The 18,737-nt window shown below is 42.0% G+C and overlaps 1 pseudogene; it reads right to left on the bottom strand.

The window, feature by feature from the left end:
• Window positions 1-1,134: 1,134 nt before the first annotated feature.
• Window positions 1,135-18,737, bottom strand: part of LOC128597705 (merlin-like) — a 63,166-nt pseudogene continuing 45,563 nt past the window's right edge.

Below are 18,737 nucleotides of genomic sequence, written 5' to 3'. Positions count from 1 at the left end.
TGGGGAGGTGCCGCTAAGCCTTGCTCCAGGCAAGTGAAAGCTCCTGGCTGAGCAGACCTGCCTCGCCCAGCCGGTGTTCCTGCCACAGCTCAGGCACCAGCCAGCTCCTTGGCCTGTCAGCAGCTCAGAAGTACAAAGAACATTTAAAGAATAAGAAAACAAAGCCTGACATTGTTTTTATAAACACCATTGTGTTCCTGTATCCCAAAGCCGCTGCTAAAGAATAAATTTATGGGTCAGAAGGGTGGTGACTCATGGGGGTGGGCTGTAAACCTGAGTCAGAGCTGTCCTTGCTGTACAAATGTGGGGCTGCAGCTCCTGGGAACGCTCCCTGTGGAACAGGAGGAAGACACAGGGAAACTCATCTGGCACAGCCATCCACACGCACATCCTAGATGTTGAGTCCCACTCTGCGTGCTGCAAGAAGCTGGCTTCCCGGGGCGAAGTGGCCCAAAGAGGCAGTGGTCAGCCACCACAACGCTGGATAGGCCTGACAGTGGGAAAGGACAGGATCTCTGGGAGCTTCTCAGTTTCTCAGAACCAGATGGATTCACCGGACACCACCTCTGCCCTCAGGAACTCTCAGGCCCTCATACATCTTCAGTTAACAAGTGTCGTTTCACTGATTAAGATGCATCACCTGCTCTGTGCAAACAGCCCAACTAGGAGGAGGTGAAGGGCCCCAGGTGGCCACAGCAGCAACCTCAGCCACAGAGAAAAGAAATGGCAAAAAGGTGGCCCCAGGCCAAGGAGTGAGTGAGCCCCACAGGGTGGGTGGGGGTTCTGTGCCCCACAGCTGCTGCCTGGAAGGGCCTGGAGAGCCAGCCCGTGAGTGGACACCTGCCTCAGGCTGGTGCTGTGAGGGGCACAAAGGGACCCCACTAAGCCCCAAGGTAATATAAAATAAAGAGCCCTCAGGGGAACGAGGTCCACAGCAAAATGAGGCCCAGGTAGAACCGTGGGCTGGGAAGGGCTCTCTGGCATGCGGCCAGGAGGGGAGACACAGGGAGTGGAGCTTGGCAGCTGCAGAGCCTCAGAGCCTGGTCAGGGAGTAAAAGCCCCGGCGCATGCGCTCCGAGCAGCGGCTCTGTGCTCTTTGCTCTTTTCATTCCAGATCACAAAGCAGTTTGTACTCTATCTCTCCAGGTCCGGAGCTATCTTCAAATATTCCATTTCACTTCAGTCCTGGCTCGGCCTCCAAGCCCTGCGTACCAGGCGGTGATTCTTTCCTCCCACATTTCTGGAGTCATTGGATGCAGATTTATTACTCTTTTTGGAAGCAATTCCTCGTGTGTCAAAAAGCCCCACTTGTGAGCAGAGGGGTCCAGTCACCATACCTGGCCTGGACGGTGTAACAAGTCAAAAGTACAGAAGTCTCAGGAGGGCAGTAGATCTTTTCAACTAAAATCTGCACCATAAATAGTTAGGGGTGGTGGAGGGGACTTCTGCTGTCCCAGCCACTGGGGAGGCTGAGCCAAGAAGATAGCTAGAGCTCAGGAGTTGGGAGGATGCCATGAGCTATGATTGTGCCACTACACTCCAGGCCAGGTGACAGGGTGTGACCTTGCCTCTATATAAAATAAAGAACATAAAATAATGAAATAATAAAATCTGCTTCTTTTATACTGCAAGAATAAAAAATATTCCATGATCTCCTGAACTAGCGCCTCCTCAGCATTTCCAGGATAAAATTTGACCAGAAAGTGAAAGGTGACTGGTTCTTCCTTTAAAATGTCATAATCCAGCACTTTCTTGTCCATTTGGAGTCAGGCCATGGTGTCCTTGTGTCTTGCAGTCCAAAGAACCAAGACTCCCCAGAGTCCAGCACACTGAACAAAATGGGTGCTTCCCTTTCCCCTTTATCTCTCAGCTGACCTCCCTCTCAGTGTCCAAGGTACAATCTCCACAGTGAATGTCTTGTGCTCAAGCTCAAACGGGAAGTTCAGGGGCAAGGCCTGGGACTCTTATGCCCCAAGGCCTGTTAGCCCCCATGGAGGCACGGGGGTCTCAGTGGACAACCTGGTCTTCAAGGACCCTGCCCTGGGTGGAAAGGAGATTTAGGGAGGACCAAGGCCAAGGACCAAGGCAATTTAGGGAGGATCAAGAATTTAGGTGAGTGGGAACAGATGGGGCAGGGGAGACTTGGCACTAGTGGACCCTGGCCAGGGACAGCCAAACACCCCAGGACTACAAACCCAGATGGTTTCAGGCCAAACACAGTGCAAGTAAATCATCTTATCTTTAGCAAAAATGAGATAATATTGCAATTCCTAATCCTCATTAAAAAGATCTATTTTCTTTTTTTTTTTAATTGTTAAATCATAGCTGTGTACATTAAGATCTATTTTCTTCCTCAGCTTTCTCTTGGTCTTCTTTGACAATGTGAGCAATTAAGCAGACAGAATTTAAAAATACTGTTAAGGGTGGCAACCGTAGCTCAGTGGGTAGGGCGCCGGCCACATACACTGAGGCTGGCAGGTTTGAACCCGGCCCAGGCCAGCTAAAACAACAACAACTGCAACAAAAAACAGCTGGGCATTGTGGCAGGTGCATGTAGTCCCAGACACTTGGGAGGCTGAGGCAAGAGAATCACTTGAGTCCAAGAGTTTGAGGTAGCTGTGAGCTGTGATGCCGCGACGCTCTACCCAGGGTGACAGCTTGAGACTCTGTTTAAAAAAAAAAAAAAAATGCCTCGTGCGGCGCCCGTGGCTCAAGGAGCAGGGCGCCGGTCCCATATGCCAGAGGTGGCGGGTTCAAACCCAGCCCTGGCCAAAAAAAAAGAAAAAAAAAATGCTATTGAGCTGTGCAACTATTCACAAATTCCACTTTAAGCAAAAACACATTACACCGTTGTCAAAAGCTGATTAATAGACTGAAGTACCTCCATGATTATCTTTCGCCAACCAGCTTTGCGAAGTAGCGGTGCAGGCCAGGTGGGGGAAGACAGAACTAAATCACGACAGCAGTAGCTGCCAATTTAGCTCTTATGGTTTACCAATATTCTAATTGTGCTGGTCAATCTGGGAGGATTATTTTATTGAAATTTATTTTATTCTTCGGTATTTTAAATATGTTCATTTAAAAATGAAATAAAAATATAAAAGACAAAAAGTAAAAATAAAAGTATTTGTTCCATAAAATTTGGATTTAGTCAAAAGCTTGCATTTAGAGACCTACAAGGCCACATGTGACCTTAACTGTGAAGGTTCCCTGTCCCTCAGGTAGGCTGAGTGATGACGTTGCGCAGGTTGGGTGCATTAAATGCTTTTCAACTTAGGATATTTTCAACTTATGAGAGGTTCAACCTCAACTTTCTTGGGAGATACATCAGATATTCATTAGATACCTTCTCATTTCCCATCTTTTTTTAACAAAAAAAAGATGTTTATCTCCACCAATCACTACCTCATTTCTCTGCCGTCAAGCAGAGTAAAATTGCTAACTTTGCTATAGAAATATTCCAAAGAAAATTCCAGATGATCATAGTCTATCTTACATGTGAAGTAAGTTTATGGTTTCTTCCAATAACTGTTGCATTTGTTTTGAATATCAGAGTTCATTCAAGTTCATAATCTACCAGAGTATCATTATGTTTCTGTATTAAGATAATGTTTTCTTTCTTTCTGTTTTTTTTTTTTTTTTTTGAGACAGAGCCTCAAGTTATCACCCTGGATAAAGTGCCGTGGTGAAACAGCTCACAGAAACGTCCAACTCCTGGGCTTAAGTGATTCTCTTGCCTCAGCCTCCCAAGTAGCTGGGACTACAGGTGTCTGCCATAATGCCCAGCTATGTTTTGGTTGTAGTTGTTATTGTTTTTTGGCAGGCCCGGGCTGGATTCAAACCCGCCAGCTCTGGGTGTATGTGGCTGGTGCCTTAGCCGCTTGAGCTACAGGCGCCGAGCCAAGATAATGTTTTCTAAATTTTTGAATTTCAAAAATAAAAATAATAGGAAGATTTTTAAAAAGAAGAAAAAATTTCTTACTTCTGTCTTGAACTGACTCCAACCAGGTTTTATTGTCACCATTGCAGCCAAACTGTTCTTTCTTTTTTTTTTTTTTTTTTAAAATAATTTATTTATTTATTTATTTTTTTGGCCGGGGCTGGGTTTGAACCCGCCACCTCTGGCATATGGGACCGGCGCCCTACTCCTTGAGCCACAGGCGCCACCCCAAACTGTTCTTTCAATTCAGTGACTTCCATATGGTCAAATCCAAAGATCTGTTTTCTAGTTCAATGCATTCTACCTCTCAATTAGGTCTACCTTTGACCTAATTGACAATTTCCTTTTTTTAATTTTATTTTTAGGAGCTGAGGTCTTGCTGTGTAGCCCAGCCTGGAGTGAAGTGGCATTGGTAACTACTTGCCACACCTCAAACTCCTGGCCTCAAGCAATCCTCTTCTTTCAGTCTCCCCAGTAGCTGGGGCTACAGGTACAAGGCACTGCACTCTGCTGCCACCTTCTTTCATTATTATTATTATTATTATTATTTCACGTTAATTGAGGGTACAAAGAATTAGGTTACAATGTTTGCATTTGTTAGGTGAAGTCCCTTTTATAATTGTGTCCCACCCCAAAAAGTGTGCCATACCCCCAACAGTGTGTCCATTAAGTGGGAGCACACCATCTCCTTCAACTCCCTGGTTCCCTTGCCCCCACCTTGAATTGATTTGAGTTTTTCTCTTTTGTGGGCATGTATTAGATCGTTTACTGGTATTACATTAGAATTGAGTACATTGGATTCTTTTTTGTTTTTTTTGGTAGAGACAGAGTCTCACTTTATAGCCCTTGGTAGAGTGCCATGGCATCACACAGCTCACAGCAACCTCAAATTCTTGAGCTTAAGCAATTCTCTTGCCTTAGCTTCCCAAGTAGCTGGGACTACAGGCACCTGCCACAACACCTGGCTATTTTTTGTTTACAGTTGTCATTGTTGTTTAGCAGGCCCAGGCTGGGCTCAAACCCACCAACTCAAACCCATACATCAGTGTATGTGGCTGGCACCCTACTCGTTGAGTATGGGTGCCAATCACGGTCTTTTTTAATGGCTGAATAGTATCCCATTGTATACATATACCACAGCCTGTTAACCATTCCTGGGTTGGTGGGCATTTAGGCTGCTTCCACATTTTGGTGATTGTAATTTGAGCTGTGGTAAACGCTGCCCCCTTCTTGAAGCACTGTTCACTAGGTGTGTAGGCCAGTCTCTCTCCATTCTCCTAGCTCACAGGCTGCTCTGCCTCAGCCTCCTCTGTGGTTGGATTTTTCCCTTATTTATTTGCATTAACCTGTTACTCTTAAGCTTTTTCATCCTCATTTTGCCAGCATCAGATCTGACTAAAAATAGATAATGTAAATCTAAAGAAGGGCTCATGAGATGGAAGACTTATAAGAATAATTTAAGTGGCAGTCTATAATGAAAATACTCAAACAATATCAGAAAAGCTTAGGTGCTGAAATTGGAGTGAGGAAAAGGAGGGAAATAAAAATGTTTGAAAATTCTCCAGGATCATGGATTTCTAGCTCAGTATTATTTAACCTTTAGAGGACTGACAATACTACTTTTGTTCAAATTGCTATACACCATAGAGAATAATGGAAAACACCCAATTTATTTTACAAAATCAAAATAAACTTAATCAAAGTTGATAAAAATAAGACAAAATTAAAAATTATAGACAATCTTAGAAATACAGATTCAAGAATCTAAATGAAACATAAGTGGAATCTAGGAATGTATCAAGAAAAAAAAAAGATAGGTCATAACCTCAGGAAGTCAAGGGTGGTTCAGCACCAGGAAGTCTAACAACACAATCTATTACATCATTGCTTTGAAGGAGGATGTGTGATCATATCTGTGGGTACTTAAAATTTATTTAGTACATTAAGAATTAAAGAAATTATTTAATAAAATAAATGCTATTTAAAAAACCAATAGAAAGTAGAAGGCTAATATACAAAATGCTAAAACCATTTTAATTAAGCACAAACTACCCAGAGATTCTCACCATCATTATAAAAACCATTGACTTAGAAATCCCAAATGAATGAACATGACAAAAGTAAATAACTGGCAATATTTGATAACAGGAATAAAACTCTTTGTTTTTTGCTGTTGGTGTGATTATTTTTTAAAGGACAAGTAAACAAAAACCCCAAAATATCCAAGTAACTCTAGTAAAAAACTGCTACACATAATAAGAGAAGAGAATTTATTAACACACTTGGGTAAATAACCAACGATTAAAAATCAATAGCCTTTTCCACATCCTAAAAATAATTACATGGAAGTAGAAACTTGGAAAAACATTTAATTCACAACAATGGCAAAATATAAAATATTTCAGAATGAATTTAGCAAGAAAAAACCAATCCCCACATTGGAGATGTTTTTATATGTGTGTGTGTGTGTGTGTATCGTAGAACCCCCCTAGCTGACCACCTCCCTACATTGACCGACTCATTAAGTTGAGCTAATTTCTACAGATTGGAAGAAGATAAAATGAGATCTGAACAAAGGAAGAGACTATGTTCTTGAATGAGAATATAAATACCATAAAAGTGTCAGTTTTCAAAAACTAATATATACATTTAATATAATTTTATGTCAATACTATGTTTTTTTGTTTTTTTGGTTTTTTTTGAGACAGAGCCTCAAGCTGTCGCCCTGGGTAGAGTGCTGTGGCGTCACAGCTCACAGCAACCTCCAACTCCTGGGCTCAAGCGATTCTCCTGCCTCTGCCTCCCAAGTAGCTGGGACTACAGGTGCCCACCACAACACCCGGCTATTTTTGGTTGCAGCTGTCATTGTTGTTTGGTGGGCCCAGGCTGGATTCAAACCTGCCAGCTCAGGTTTATGTGGCTGGCGCTGTAGCTGCTTGAGCCATAGGCGCCGAGTAGCCTCAATACTATGTTACTATAGTTTTCCATTGCTGCTATAACAAATTGCTGCAAACGTGGTGGCTTAAAAGCAACACAAAATTATTCTTTTACAGTTCTAGAAGTCACCAGCCCAAAATCAGTTGCAGTGGGCCAAAGCCAAGGTGTCAGCAAGGTTGGTTCTTTCTGAAGCTCTGAGGGAAGACTGTGTCCTTCCCTTCTCAGCTTCTAGTGGCCACCTGCACGAAGGACAGTACAAAAGTTTTGAGATACACAAAAATTAAGAAACACAAAATCACTATGATCACTATATTTTCTCCAAATAATAGCCATGACGTCCTATGCACTATTGCATTCTTATAAACCAATTTTGAAAACACTCTTTCCACTCATTTTCTTCAAGTGCTATAAGCTTTCTTTTGTAGGTATAAACAGCTTCTTCAGGGCTGAAGAACCTTCTTCCACACATGTGATTTTTTTACTTTAGGGAATGGGAAATAATCACATGGGGCCAGGGCAGGACTACAGGGTGGACGAGTCATAAGTATAACCTCTGAGGACTCTAGAATGGTGATGTTAGCTGTGTGGGCAGATGCTGCGAGATGGTCCCCGCTGTCCTGTCCTTGACTGCTGTTCTTTTTTTCTCTCTCTCTCTCTCTTTTTTTTTTTTTTTATTAAATCATAACTGTATACATTGATATGATCATGGGGCATCATACACTCGCTTCATAGACCATTTGACACATTTTCATCACAATGGTTAACATAGCCTTTCCGGCGTTATCTCAGTTACTGTGCCAAAACCTTTACATTCTACATTTACCAAGTTTCGCAAATACCCCTGTAAGATACACCACAGGTATGATCCCACCGATCCCCCTCCCTCTACCCACCACCCCCCTTGACTGCTGTTCTTGAAGCTTCCCGAAAACTTTTGGTAGGCACACTGTTGTGTACCACCGAGCAGTGACAGTCCTTTGTTGCTCTAGGGGAACAGTTGCAGCGTGACCACTTTTGGAGAAGAAAGCTGCCACCATTTACTTTCCAATGCCTTGGGGCCCTTTTACTTTCATTGGGTGGATTTTCTTCAGGGAAAAAATCCACACTGTCAACTGATAGTTATTTTCTGGAGTAAACTGGTTTCATCACCAGTAAGGATGGCCTCCCGGGAATCTGACCAGCCTTTCTTCACATCCAACACGGATGCGCTTTTGTTCTTCCATCAAAATATGAGGCACCCCACAGGATGAAACGTTCCTGTCTCTAAGATAATCATGCGGGATTTTGGACACTGCCAGACATCTCATACAGCATCTGTAGTGCTGCTTCAACATTCTTAAACATCACTTGATTATTTTCACGAACAGTGACAATGTTTTCCTCGGCCACTAAGCCCTCTGGATGCCGCCACTCCTCTCTTGTCTTTCAGTGAAGTTCAGCCTCTTCTAAATTCTTGAAAATTTGCTTCATGGAAAGGAGCAAGATCCCCCCAACCCCGTTGCTAATGCTCAAGTCTTTGAGACTCATTTAAACCACTTTTAAAATCATAGAAAAACCATTGTGTGAAAGTGCTCTCTTCTCAGCTCCGCAGCTGACTGCCCACTGAGTGCCACAGTTGAAAACAAATGAAGCCTCCCAGAAACCTGGATGAGCCCCAGTGAAACTTGCCCAGGTGAATCAGAGAGGACAGGCTGTTGACAGTATTTCTTGGAAGAGAAATGATGAACCATAACAAAGTCTGTCTCAAAACTTTCATAGTGACCTTTGTCTTCCCTGACTGGGGCCCCTTCCTCCATTTTCATAGTGCATCCCTCAGATCTCTGCTTCTATCATCACACCATCTTCTCTTTTGATTCTAACTCCCCATGTCCCTCTCATAAGGATTTTTGTCATTCCATATGCTAAAAGGAAAACATTAGAAAAATTAAATTTGACGGAGTTTAATTGGACAAGAATGATTTGAGAATTGTCAGCCCCCTGAACCACAATTGGTTCAGAGAGACACCACTGCTGCTTTGTGGTCAGACAGGAATTATGGGCAGAAAATGGAAAGTAACCTACAGAAAACAGAAATGAGATATAGAAACAGCCAGATGGGTTAGAGCTTGGAGTTTGCCTTGTTTGGACACGGTTTGAACGGTTGGCCGCCTATGATTGGCCAAAACTCAGTAATTGTTAGGACAGTAGGTATACACCAGTTAAGTTACAGTTTTCTACATCCAGGGAAACCCTTAGCCTAAGCTACATAAGGAGGCAGCTTAAGGCTAGACTTAATACATAGCATCCACAAGATAATTCAGAATAATTTCTGCATCTCAAAGTCAGTAATCACATCTACAAATTCCTTTTTGCCATGTAAGGTAACATTCACAGGTTCCAGGGATTAGGAGGTAGACATACATGTCAGAGGGGACAGGGGACATTATCACTCTACACAAGCACCAATAAGATTTTTTAATTTTCATGGAAGAATAAATGCCCATGAATAGCCAAGAATGTTCAAGAAAGTACAATGGGAAGGACGCATTAAAAGGCTTTATAATACAATCAGTATATAGAGACTGCAATCCCCAAAAACTTTTTTTAAAAAGTCAGAAATATTTTTTTAATTAAAATTTTTTTTTGAAATCATTATTATTATTACTTTTTTCTGAGACAGAATCTCAACTTTGCTGCCCTCAGCAGAGTGTTGTGGTGTCATAGCTCACAGCAACCTCAAACTCTGGCTCAAGTGAACCTCTTGCCTCAGCCCCCCAAGTAGCTGGAACTACAGATACCCACCACAACGCCCAGCTATTTTTAGAGATGGGATCTCACTCTTGCTCAAGCTGGTCTCTAACTCCTGAGCTCAGGTAATCCACCCACCTCAGCCTCCCAGAAAGTCAGAAATATTTTAACATAAACAAATAAAAACCCTTATCTCAAAAATGTACCAGGTCCAAAATCAACTGACAGAAAAACATGGTCCAAAAAAATTTGTAATACCAAAGCCAAGTGTTAGTGTCTGTAACGTACAAAGAGCTCTTACAAATGGAAAGGAATGAGACAGCAGTCCATAAAACCAGCATGAGCCGCCTGCCTGTCAGTTGCCCCAAATTTCCATCTTTCTCTCTTAAGAGAGGCTGCTTATCTTCCAGCCGAATTTGCAGAGTTTTAACACACTATTATTTCATCATTTTGTGGTTGTTCAAACCAAGTGAATGAGAACTTTGCTGGTGACTAATGCAAAAGTGGTTATCTATTCTCATCAGTGAGAGGCTCAAATATTTCCCATTTCTTCTGGTGCCGTTTAAACTGAAAGAAGAACGTCCTTATTCCTTTGGGTTCCTTCCTTCTCTTTCTCTCTGTGAGAGAGCACTTAAAAGTTTCCATGAGGAGCTAAGTTTCATGGTTTTGTGTTTTTCCACTAACAGCACTCAATATTATTTTGCATCGCAGAGTAATTCTCCCATCTGAATTTCAGATTTTAAAATGGAGCATGTTGTTGGTTACAGTGTATCTTCTTTTATTCAGTAAGTTTATGGGAGGTTTGAAAAGGAAAAAAAAAAAATATGACCCAGAGTTGGCAACACAGGAGGAAAATAGAACCTCATCATGTGCCTAAGTCTGTAGGCTCACTTGCTTGTCACACCCAGAAGAGAACTTTCTATTTTAATTCTAACTCTTTCTTCCTCTTTTAAGATATAAATGCATGCTAAAAACAATATGGGTTGTAGACAAGTCTCTATTGAAACCCAAATCTATAATCTAAAAAAAATTCTTGATGACATCTGTGGTAATAAGAGACAAAGACATTTTTCTTTGAAACCAAAATAAGAGGAGGGACTATAGGCTGGAGCTGAGAGCATTAGCCCTAGACCTACACTGGCCTCAGTCTGGGTTTCTTACCAGGTTTCTTACCCTCTTAAATTTTCCGTTTTCTCATCTGTAAAATGGGAAGGAAACTGGTATCTACCTCATAAAATTGTTTTAGAACTTAAATAAGGTAATACATGTGATTTAGCCAAGAGCCTGGCATATAATAAGATTTCAATAAACATGCATTATTATGAATTTATTTTTATAGAGAGCCGTGAACACTAGATTAAGAAAGTAGCTTTATTTCCATCTCTTTTCTAGAATGTCACTTTGCTTCTGCTGTACGATGTGAAGGCTAAGACAGAGAGATTTTCAAGCTCTGGTCCTCAGAGCCCCAGGATTCTGCAGAAGGGCCTATGGATTGTAGAGGCATCGATGGAGGGTGGGGCTCTGGGACTCCCACTCCAGCTTTGATATTTTTCTGTTTGATATAAAAGAGACCTGCCTAAATTATACTTCAAAAACCACTAATGCTTTCCATCTGCAAAGCTCTTAGAATTCTATTATTCGGCCTGCATTCCTACTTTTAAAAACGACTTTTCCCAACTTTTTAGGAATCTTTTTTCGTTATCCATCCTTAGCCACCTGATCCCTCCTGAGAGAAACAAAGTGTCTGAGAAGTCACATCTGCTTTAGTGTGGATTGCTCCGATGTATTATGTCTTTGGGGAAGTGCTTACGATTTTTAAAAAGTTGAAACAAGAGGACACATGAAGATTGCATTTCTATTAGCAGAAATGGCACTACAGGGAAGACATTAGGAGGTGGTCTTTTGTAAAACTGCTAAAATGGCAACCCCAACTATTGCCTAAATGAAATAGTAACAGCAACTAATATATTTGTGAAGGGCTTCTGATTTCCATAACAACTTCACCTTCAGTTTTTCAGCGGATGAACACAAACCTCCTATAGGCAAGATGCTACTTTTTTCCATGTGCATTTTTGAGACAAGGACGTGGGGGCCCTGAGTGGCTAGGTGACTCAGTTGGCACAGTTAGACCCTGACTCCAGTCTTGGGCTCTCTCCCCAGGACTGCATGCCGCCTCCACCCACGGAGGAAGCCAGGCCTGCTGACTACCCCAGGCACTGACTTCTGAACACTCCCTCTGCAGAAATGGTGCAAGCAGCGCGGCTAGTTTTCCTGATGCTTTTTTCCTTGGGAATAAAGGAATGGCTGTAGCAGACCTGTCAGCTCTCAATGAGCTCTTTGTGCAAGTAAATTCCAGAGTTTTTATGAACGATGATTATGGTGAGGGCTGCTCTTCCCCCCAGTAGTTATGGTCAAAAGATTGCTGTTCAGCCGTGCCTGGCACTCTTCCAGAAAACTCTTGGTCAGATGCACTGCGAGTTACAGACTTGTAGATCAGTGAATTTAGGAGACTGGAGAAACTGAGAAGCTCTCGTTTTTAATGAGTAAATTTTTCTTTCTCTGTCAAAATCCCGGGTGATGCAATTTTTTGAAGTTCAAAAAAGTAAACTTTCATTAGTCGTAGGAGAAAAAAAGTTCTCTTTTTCTATCCTATTTACAAAGAGCAAAGTTGCCTGGACTTTACTTGTGAACCCCTATCAAGACTAACTGGTTTGAAGGCATATGTGTAATAATCTCTCAGTCCATGTTTGTTAATAAATAAATTAATGAATGAATGAAAATGCTTTTTAATTTGGAAACCAAGAAATTATGACAGCAAAAGCAACAGAAACAAAATGACAATTTTCTCTGGGCTTGCCCTTCATTATAGCTGACTTCTTGAAAATTCCAGCAGACAACACAGAAGTTGGTTGCTCCCCACCTACAGAGAGACCATCACTTTGACCATCTCAGCACCACTCAAAGCCAAGTTGGAATATTTTATGAGATTTGGAGGTGAGATTGAAGGCAAGTCTTTCAAGGCAGAAGCTTGAGATATAGTAGTTCAGGACTGGTGGACACAGCCAGCCAAAAGATTTAAGATAGGAATTTTGAAGAATCTTAGAGAGAAAACTCACTCAAGGCTATTCAGTGAAAGGTGGCACAGTCTGATGTTCAAATGGGTTTTTTGAAAGGTATCTGCAATTTCTATTATCCTGAGCAATAGTTTCCTGGAATGGAAAAATCATGTGATAAAGACAGTGGACTAACAAGGTCATGTTAATGAAGAGAGCCAAAGAGTACAGTCAACTTCACCCAGACTAGGGTCTGCAAGCCACAGCCCCAAAGCCAAATCTGGCACTTGGCCTGTTTTCTGTTTTCTTTTTTTAGAGACAGAGTTTTATTTCTTCGCCCTTTGTAGAGTGCTGTGGCATCACAGCTCACATCAACCTCCAGCTCTTGGGCTTAGGCGATTCTCTTGCCTCAGCCTCCCGAGTAGCTGGGACTACAGGCACCCACCACCATGCCCAGCTATATTTTTCGTTGCAGTTTGGCTGGGGTCGGGTTTGAACCTGCCACCCTCGGTACATGGGGCTGGCGCCCTACTCACTGAGGCATAGGCACTGCCCAGCCTGTTTTCATAAATGAAGTTTTACTGGAGCATGGCCATGTTCATCTCTTAAGCATTGCCTGTGACTGCTTTCATACTGTAAACAGGAGTTCAGTAGTTGCAACAGAAGCTGTATGGCACGAAGCCCCAAAAATAGTTATGTGTGTCCCTTTATGGGAAAAGTTCGCCAATCCCCGATACAGAAAGTAAGCTGTGCTGGCTGATCCGAAGGCAGAGAGTTATCTCACTTGGTCACAGTTACAGAGCCAACTCCTTGTTCTCCTCTTTCCCCCCGTCTCACTACTGCACGTGACTAGTCTTAAAAAATAAAACATAAAATAAAAGTAAGCTGTGTGAAAATGGATTGTATTTACTCATTCATCAAGTGTGTACGGAGCACCTGGTGTGCAAGTTACCTTTGTAGGTGTTGAGAACGCAGCACCCAACATGGCCAATGCCTGGCTTCATTGGAAACAAACACATAACATAATCAGATCAAGACAAGATCTACGGAGAAAAATTAAGCATGGAAAGAAGATGGAGGGGCCTAGGGCAAGTAGAGGGGCTGAGAAAGACTCTTTGGGATGTGGCAGTCAAGGAAAACCCCTCCTAAGAAGGACTTTTAAAGAATATTTCAGTAAAATCCTGAAGGAGGAGAAGGGTCGGAAGATACAGAAGAGAGCCTATCTTAACCTGTTTTCTGCTATATTGGAATATCATAGACTGAGTCATTTTTAAATAATAGAAGTTTATTTGGCTCATGATTCTTCTTTTAGATACGGGGTCTTGCTTTGTCACAGGCTGGAGTGCAGTGGTACAGTGGAGCGAACTTAGTGCACTGCCACTTCTTCCTGCTGGGCTCAAGTTACCCTCCACCTCAGATCCTGAGTAGCTGAGACTGCCCAGGTTCATGGTTCTTAAGGCTAAGAAGTCCAAGGAGAGCCCGGTTATCTGCTAGGTCATCTAGTGAGGGTCATTCCATGGTGGAAGGGCAGAAGGTGGAAGCAAGGACATGGGACAAGAGAGAAAAGCCGTCCAAAGCCATCCTTTTTATCAACAACTGCCTTCTGAGATAACTAACCCACCCCTGTGATCACAGCGTGAATTGTTTCATGACAGCAGAGTCCTTGTGACCTGCTCCACCTCTCAATACCAGTTAAAGGCTCCACCTCTCAATACCAGTGCATTGGCTGTTAAGTTCAATGTGAGTTTTGATGAAACATTCAGACCAGAGCAGAGCTTTGGGAGAGATTTCCAGGCAGAGGGTACAGAATTGCAAATACCTGGAGGCTTGGACAGGCTGCGTGTGCCGCAAGTAAGCCAGGGAAGTCAGAGCAGTGTAAGCAAAAGGCAGAAGGAGCTGAACTCGAAGAGATAGCAAGGCCAAATGGAGCAGAGGCTGAGGGGAGCAGGTTTGAATTTTATTCTGAATATGGTCAAATGGTAATTAGAAAATTTTAAGCAAGGGAGTGATGGGATACTATTTACATTTTAAAGCCTCACTCCAGGGCTGCTTACAGGTAATTGACTGTAGAGAGACAGAATGGAGGCAGTAACTGTAAGTAGTTACCACAAGAGAGAAATCATGTGTAGGTGACCCGACAGGGATGCAGGTGGTGGATAAGTATCCGTGTGAGTTGGGACAAGGCTTAAAGGCACAGATGCTGGACACAATGGCTTGTACATGTATTCCCAGCCATGCCAGAGACTGAGGCAGAAAGGCTGCTTTAGGCCAGGAATCCAAGACCAGCCCAGGCAACAGAGCAAGACCCCCTATTTCTTTCTTTTTCTTTCTTTCTTTTTTTTTTTTTGTAGAGATAGAGTCTCACTTTATGGCCCTCGGTAGAGTGCTGTGGCATCACACAGCTCACAGCAACCTCTAGTTCTTGGGCTTAGGTGATTCTCTTGCCTCAGCCTCCCAAGTAGCTGGGACTACAGGCGCCAGCCACAACGCCTGGCTATTTTTTGGTTGTAGTTTTGGCCGGGGCCGAGCCTGAACCCGCCACCCCCGGCACATGGGGCCGGTGCCCCACTAACTGAGCCACAGGCGCCGCCCCTTTTTCTTTTTTTAAGTCATATATGCATAGATCATGAATACATTTCTGCCTTTGTAGGATTCAATGTGTTGATTATTTGTACAAATTAGAGTGCTCACATCCTACTAATTAACATAGCTTTCACCACAAGACCCCTATTTCTTAGGAAAGGAAGAAAAGGAAGGAAGGGAGGGTTAATAAGCCCTGCTAATGAAAGGAGTATGAGGGAAAGACAGTTGAGGATGATTTCAAGAATTTAGAACTAAGTGACTGGGTGAATAATGATGCATCTACTAAGATATGGGGAAGACTTGGAGTCAAGCAGGGGTGAATAAAGAGCTCTGTTTATTACATCATTGTGCTATTTGGGCTCCTTCCTCACTTTTTTCTCTTCTTTTGCATCAAAGTGAAATATAAAATTTTTTTTAGGAAATTGTTGTTTTCCATAGTATCTTATGTGGAAGAAAGTAAAGTGACTTTTCATTGAACTGTTGATAACCATTTTGTTGCTATATAATTTATGTTTTTCACTTTTTGTTTTTTTTGAATCAGGGTTCCTCTTTGTTCTTGTTAACTTCACATGCCTGTTAGACATCTATCCAAATGAAGACTCAAGTTGAATGTGTGTGAATGGGATAGGCTGGCATAGGATCTAACTTAGGATTCATCAGCATAGGGATGGTATTTAAAGCCATGAAATTGAATGAGATCACCTAGGGCAGGCATCCTCAAACTTTTTCAACAGGGGGCCAGTTCACTGTCCCTCAGACCGTTGGAGGGCCGGACTATAGTTTAAAAAAAACTATGAACAAGGAGGAGGAGCAAGATGGTGGCAGAGTAATAGCTTCCTTGCATCTGGGCACCATGAGTCTGGGGAAATAGAACTCCAGGCATCTCTGGCTGGTGGGATCTGCCTATCATCACCCCTGAGAGGATACAGGGAGTCAGCGAGAGACTTCTGGACCCCAAGAGGAGGACTAAAACAGTGGAAAAACGGCAAGTGGTCGCGTGTGTTCAATCCATCTAAACCCGCCCGCAACTTCCACAGGCACGAGAATTTAAAGAGCAAGAGGAAGTGAAAGGAAAATTAGGGCAAGGAAACAGATAAAAGAAATCACACATGAGGAAGAATCAGCAGAAAACTCCAGGCAACCTGAAGAACCAGTCCAGAACAACCCCACCAAGGGACCATGAAGTAGCTACTGCAGAGGATTCCACCTATACAGAAATGTTAGGAATGACAGAAAGGGAATTTAGAATACACATGTTGAAAACAATGAAAGAAATGATGGAAACAATGAAGGAAACTGCTAATAAAGTGGAAAATAACCAAAAGGAAATCCAAAAACAGAATCAAATCAGAGATGAACAATATGAAGAATATAGAAAGGATATAGCAGAGCTGAAGGAACTGAAACAGTCAATTAGGGAACTTAAAGATGCAATGGAAAGTATCAGCAACAGGTTAGACCATGCAGAAGAAAGAATTTCAGAGGTAGAAGACAAAGTTCTTGAGATAACTCAGATAGTAAAAGAGGCAGAAAAGAAGAGAGAGAAAGCAGAATGTTCACTGTCAGAATTATGGGACTTTATGAAGCATTCCAACATACGAGTTATAGGAATTCCAGAAGGGGAAGAAGAATGCCCCAGAGGAATGGAAGCCATACCAGTGAATATTATAAAAGAAAATTTCCCAAATATCACCAAAGATTCTGACACACTGCTTTCAGAGGGCTATCGGACCCCAGGTCGCCTCAACTCTAACCGAGCTTCTCCAAGACACATTGGGATGAACCTGTCCAAAGTCAAGACAAAAGAAAAGATTCTGCAAGCTGCCAGGAGTAAGTGCCAGTTGACCTACAGGGGCAAATCCATCAGAGTGACCACAGACTTCTCTAATGAAACTTTCCAAGCAAGAAGACAATGGTCATCTACCTTTAATCTACTTAAACAGAACAATTTCCAGCCCAGAATTCTGTACCCTGCTAAGCTAAGCTTCAAAACTGACGGAGAAATCAAATCATTTATGGATATACAAACATTGAGGAAATTCGCCACAACAAGACCAGCTCTACAGGAAATACTTCAACCTGTTCTGCACACTGACCACCACAATGGATCAGCAGCAAAGTAAGAACTCAGAAATCAAAGGACAGAACCTAACCTCCACACTGATGCAAAAGATAAAACTAAGAAATGGACTCTCACCAAATAAGACAAATAGAATACTACCACACTTATCAATTATCTCCATAAATGTTAATGGCTTGAATTCCCCACTCAAGAGACATAGATTGGCTGACTGGATTAAAAAACACAAGCCATCTATTTGCTGTCTGCAAGAAACACACCTGGCTTCAAAAGACAAATTAAAGCTCCGAGTCAAGGGTTGGAAGACAATTTTTCAGGCAAATGGAAAGAAGAAAAGAGGAGTTGCAATCTTATTTTCAGATACATGTGGATTTAAAGCAACCAAAGTCAAAAAAGACAAAGATGGTCACTTTATATTGGTCAAGGGAAAAATACAACAAGAAGACATTTCAATTCTAAATATTTATGCACCCAATTTAAATGCTCCCAGATTCTTGAAAGAGACCTTACTCGGTCTGAGCAATATGATATCTGATAATACCATAATAACAGGGGACTTTAACACTCCTCTTATTAGAGCTGGACAGATCCTCTAAACAGAAATTAAACAAAGATATTAGCGATTTAAATGAGACCCTAGAACAACTGTGCTTGATAGACGCATATAGAACACTCCACCCCAAAGACAAAGAATATACATTCTTCTCAACACCCCATGGAACATTCCCCAAAATTGATCATATCCTGGGACACAAAACAAATATCAACAGAATCAAAAGAATTGAAATTTTACCTTGTATCTTCTCAGACCATAAGGCATTAAAGGTGGAACTCAACTCTAACAAAAACGCTCGACCCCACCCAAAGGCATGGAAATTAAACAATCTTCTGTTGAATAACAGATGGGTGCAGGAAGAAATAAAACAGGAAATCATTAACTTCCTTGAGCATAACAACAATGAAGACACAAGCTACTAAAACCTGTGGGATACTGCAAAAGCAGTTCTGAGAGGAAAATTCATCGCTTTAGATGCCTACATTCGAAAAACCGAAAGAGAGCACATCAACAATCTCACAAGAGATCTTATGGAATTGGAAAAAGAAGAACAATCTAAGCCTAAAGTCAGTAAAAGAAAAGAAATCTCCAAAATCAAATCAGAGATCAATGAAATTGAAAACAAAAGAATCATTCAGAAAATTAATGAAACAAGGAGTCGGTTTTTTGAAAAAATAAATAAAATAGATAAACCATTGGCCAGACTAACGAGGAATAGAAAAGTAAACTCTCTAGTAACCTCAATCAGAAATGATAAAGGGGAAATAACAACTGATCCCACAGAGATACAAGAGATCATCTCTGAATACTACAGAAACTCTATGCCCAGAAATTTGGCAATGTCAAGGAAATGGATCAATA

This window comes from Nycticebus coucang, chromosome 2 (assembly GCF_027406575.1).
Source record: "Nycticebus coucang isolate mNycCou1 chromosome 2, mNycCou1.pri, whole genome shotgun sequence".
Classification (NCBI taxonomy): Eukaryota; Metazoa; Chordata; class Mammalia; order Primates; family Lorisidae; genus Nycticebus; species Nycticebus coucang.
This window is presented reverse-complemented; position numbering and strand designations above follow the sequence as displayed.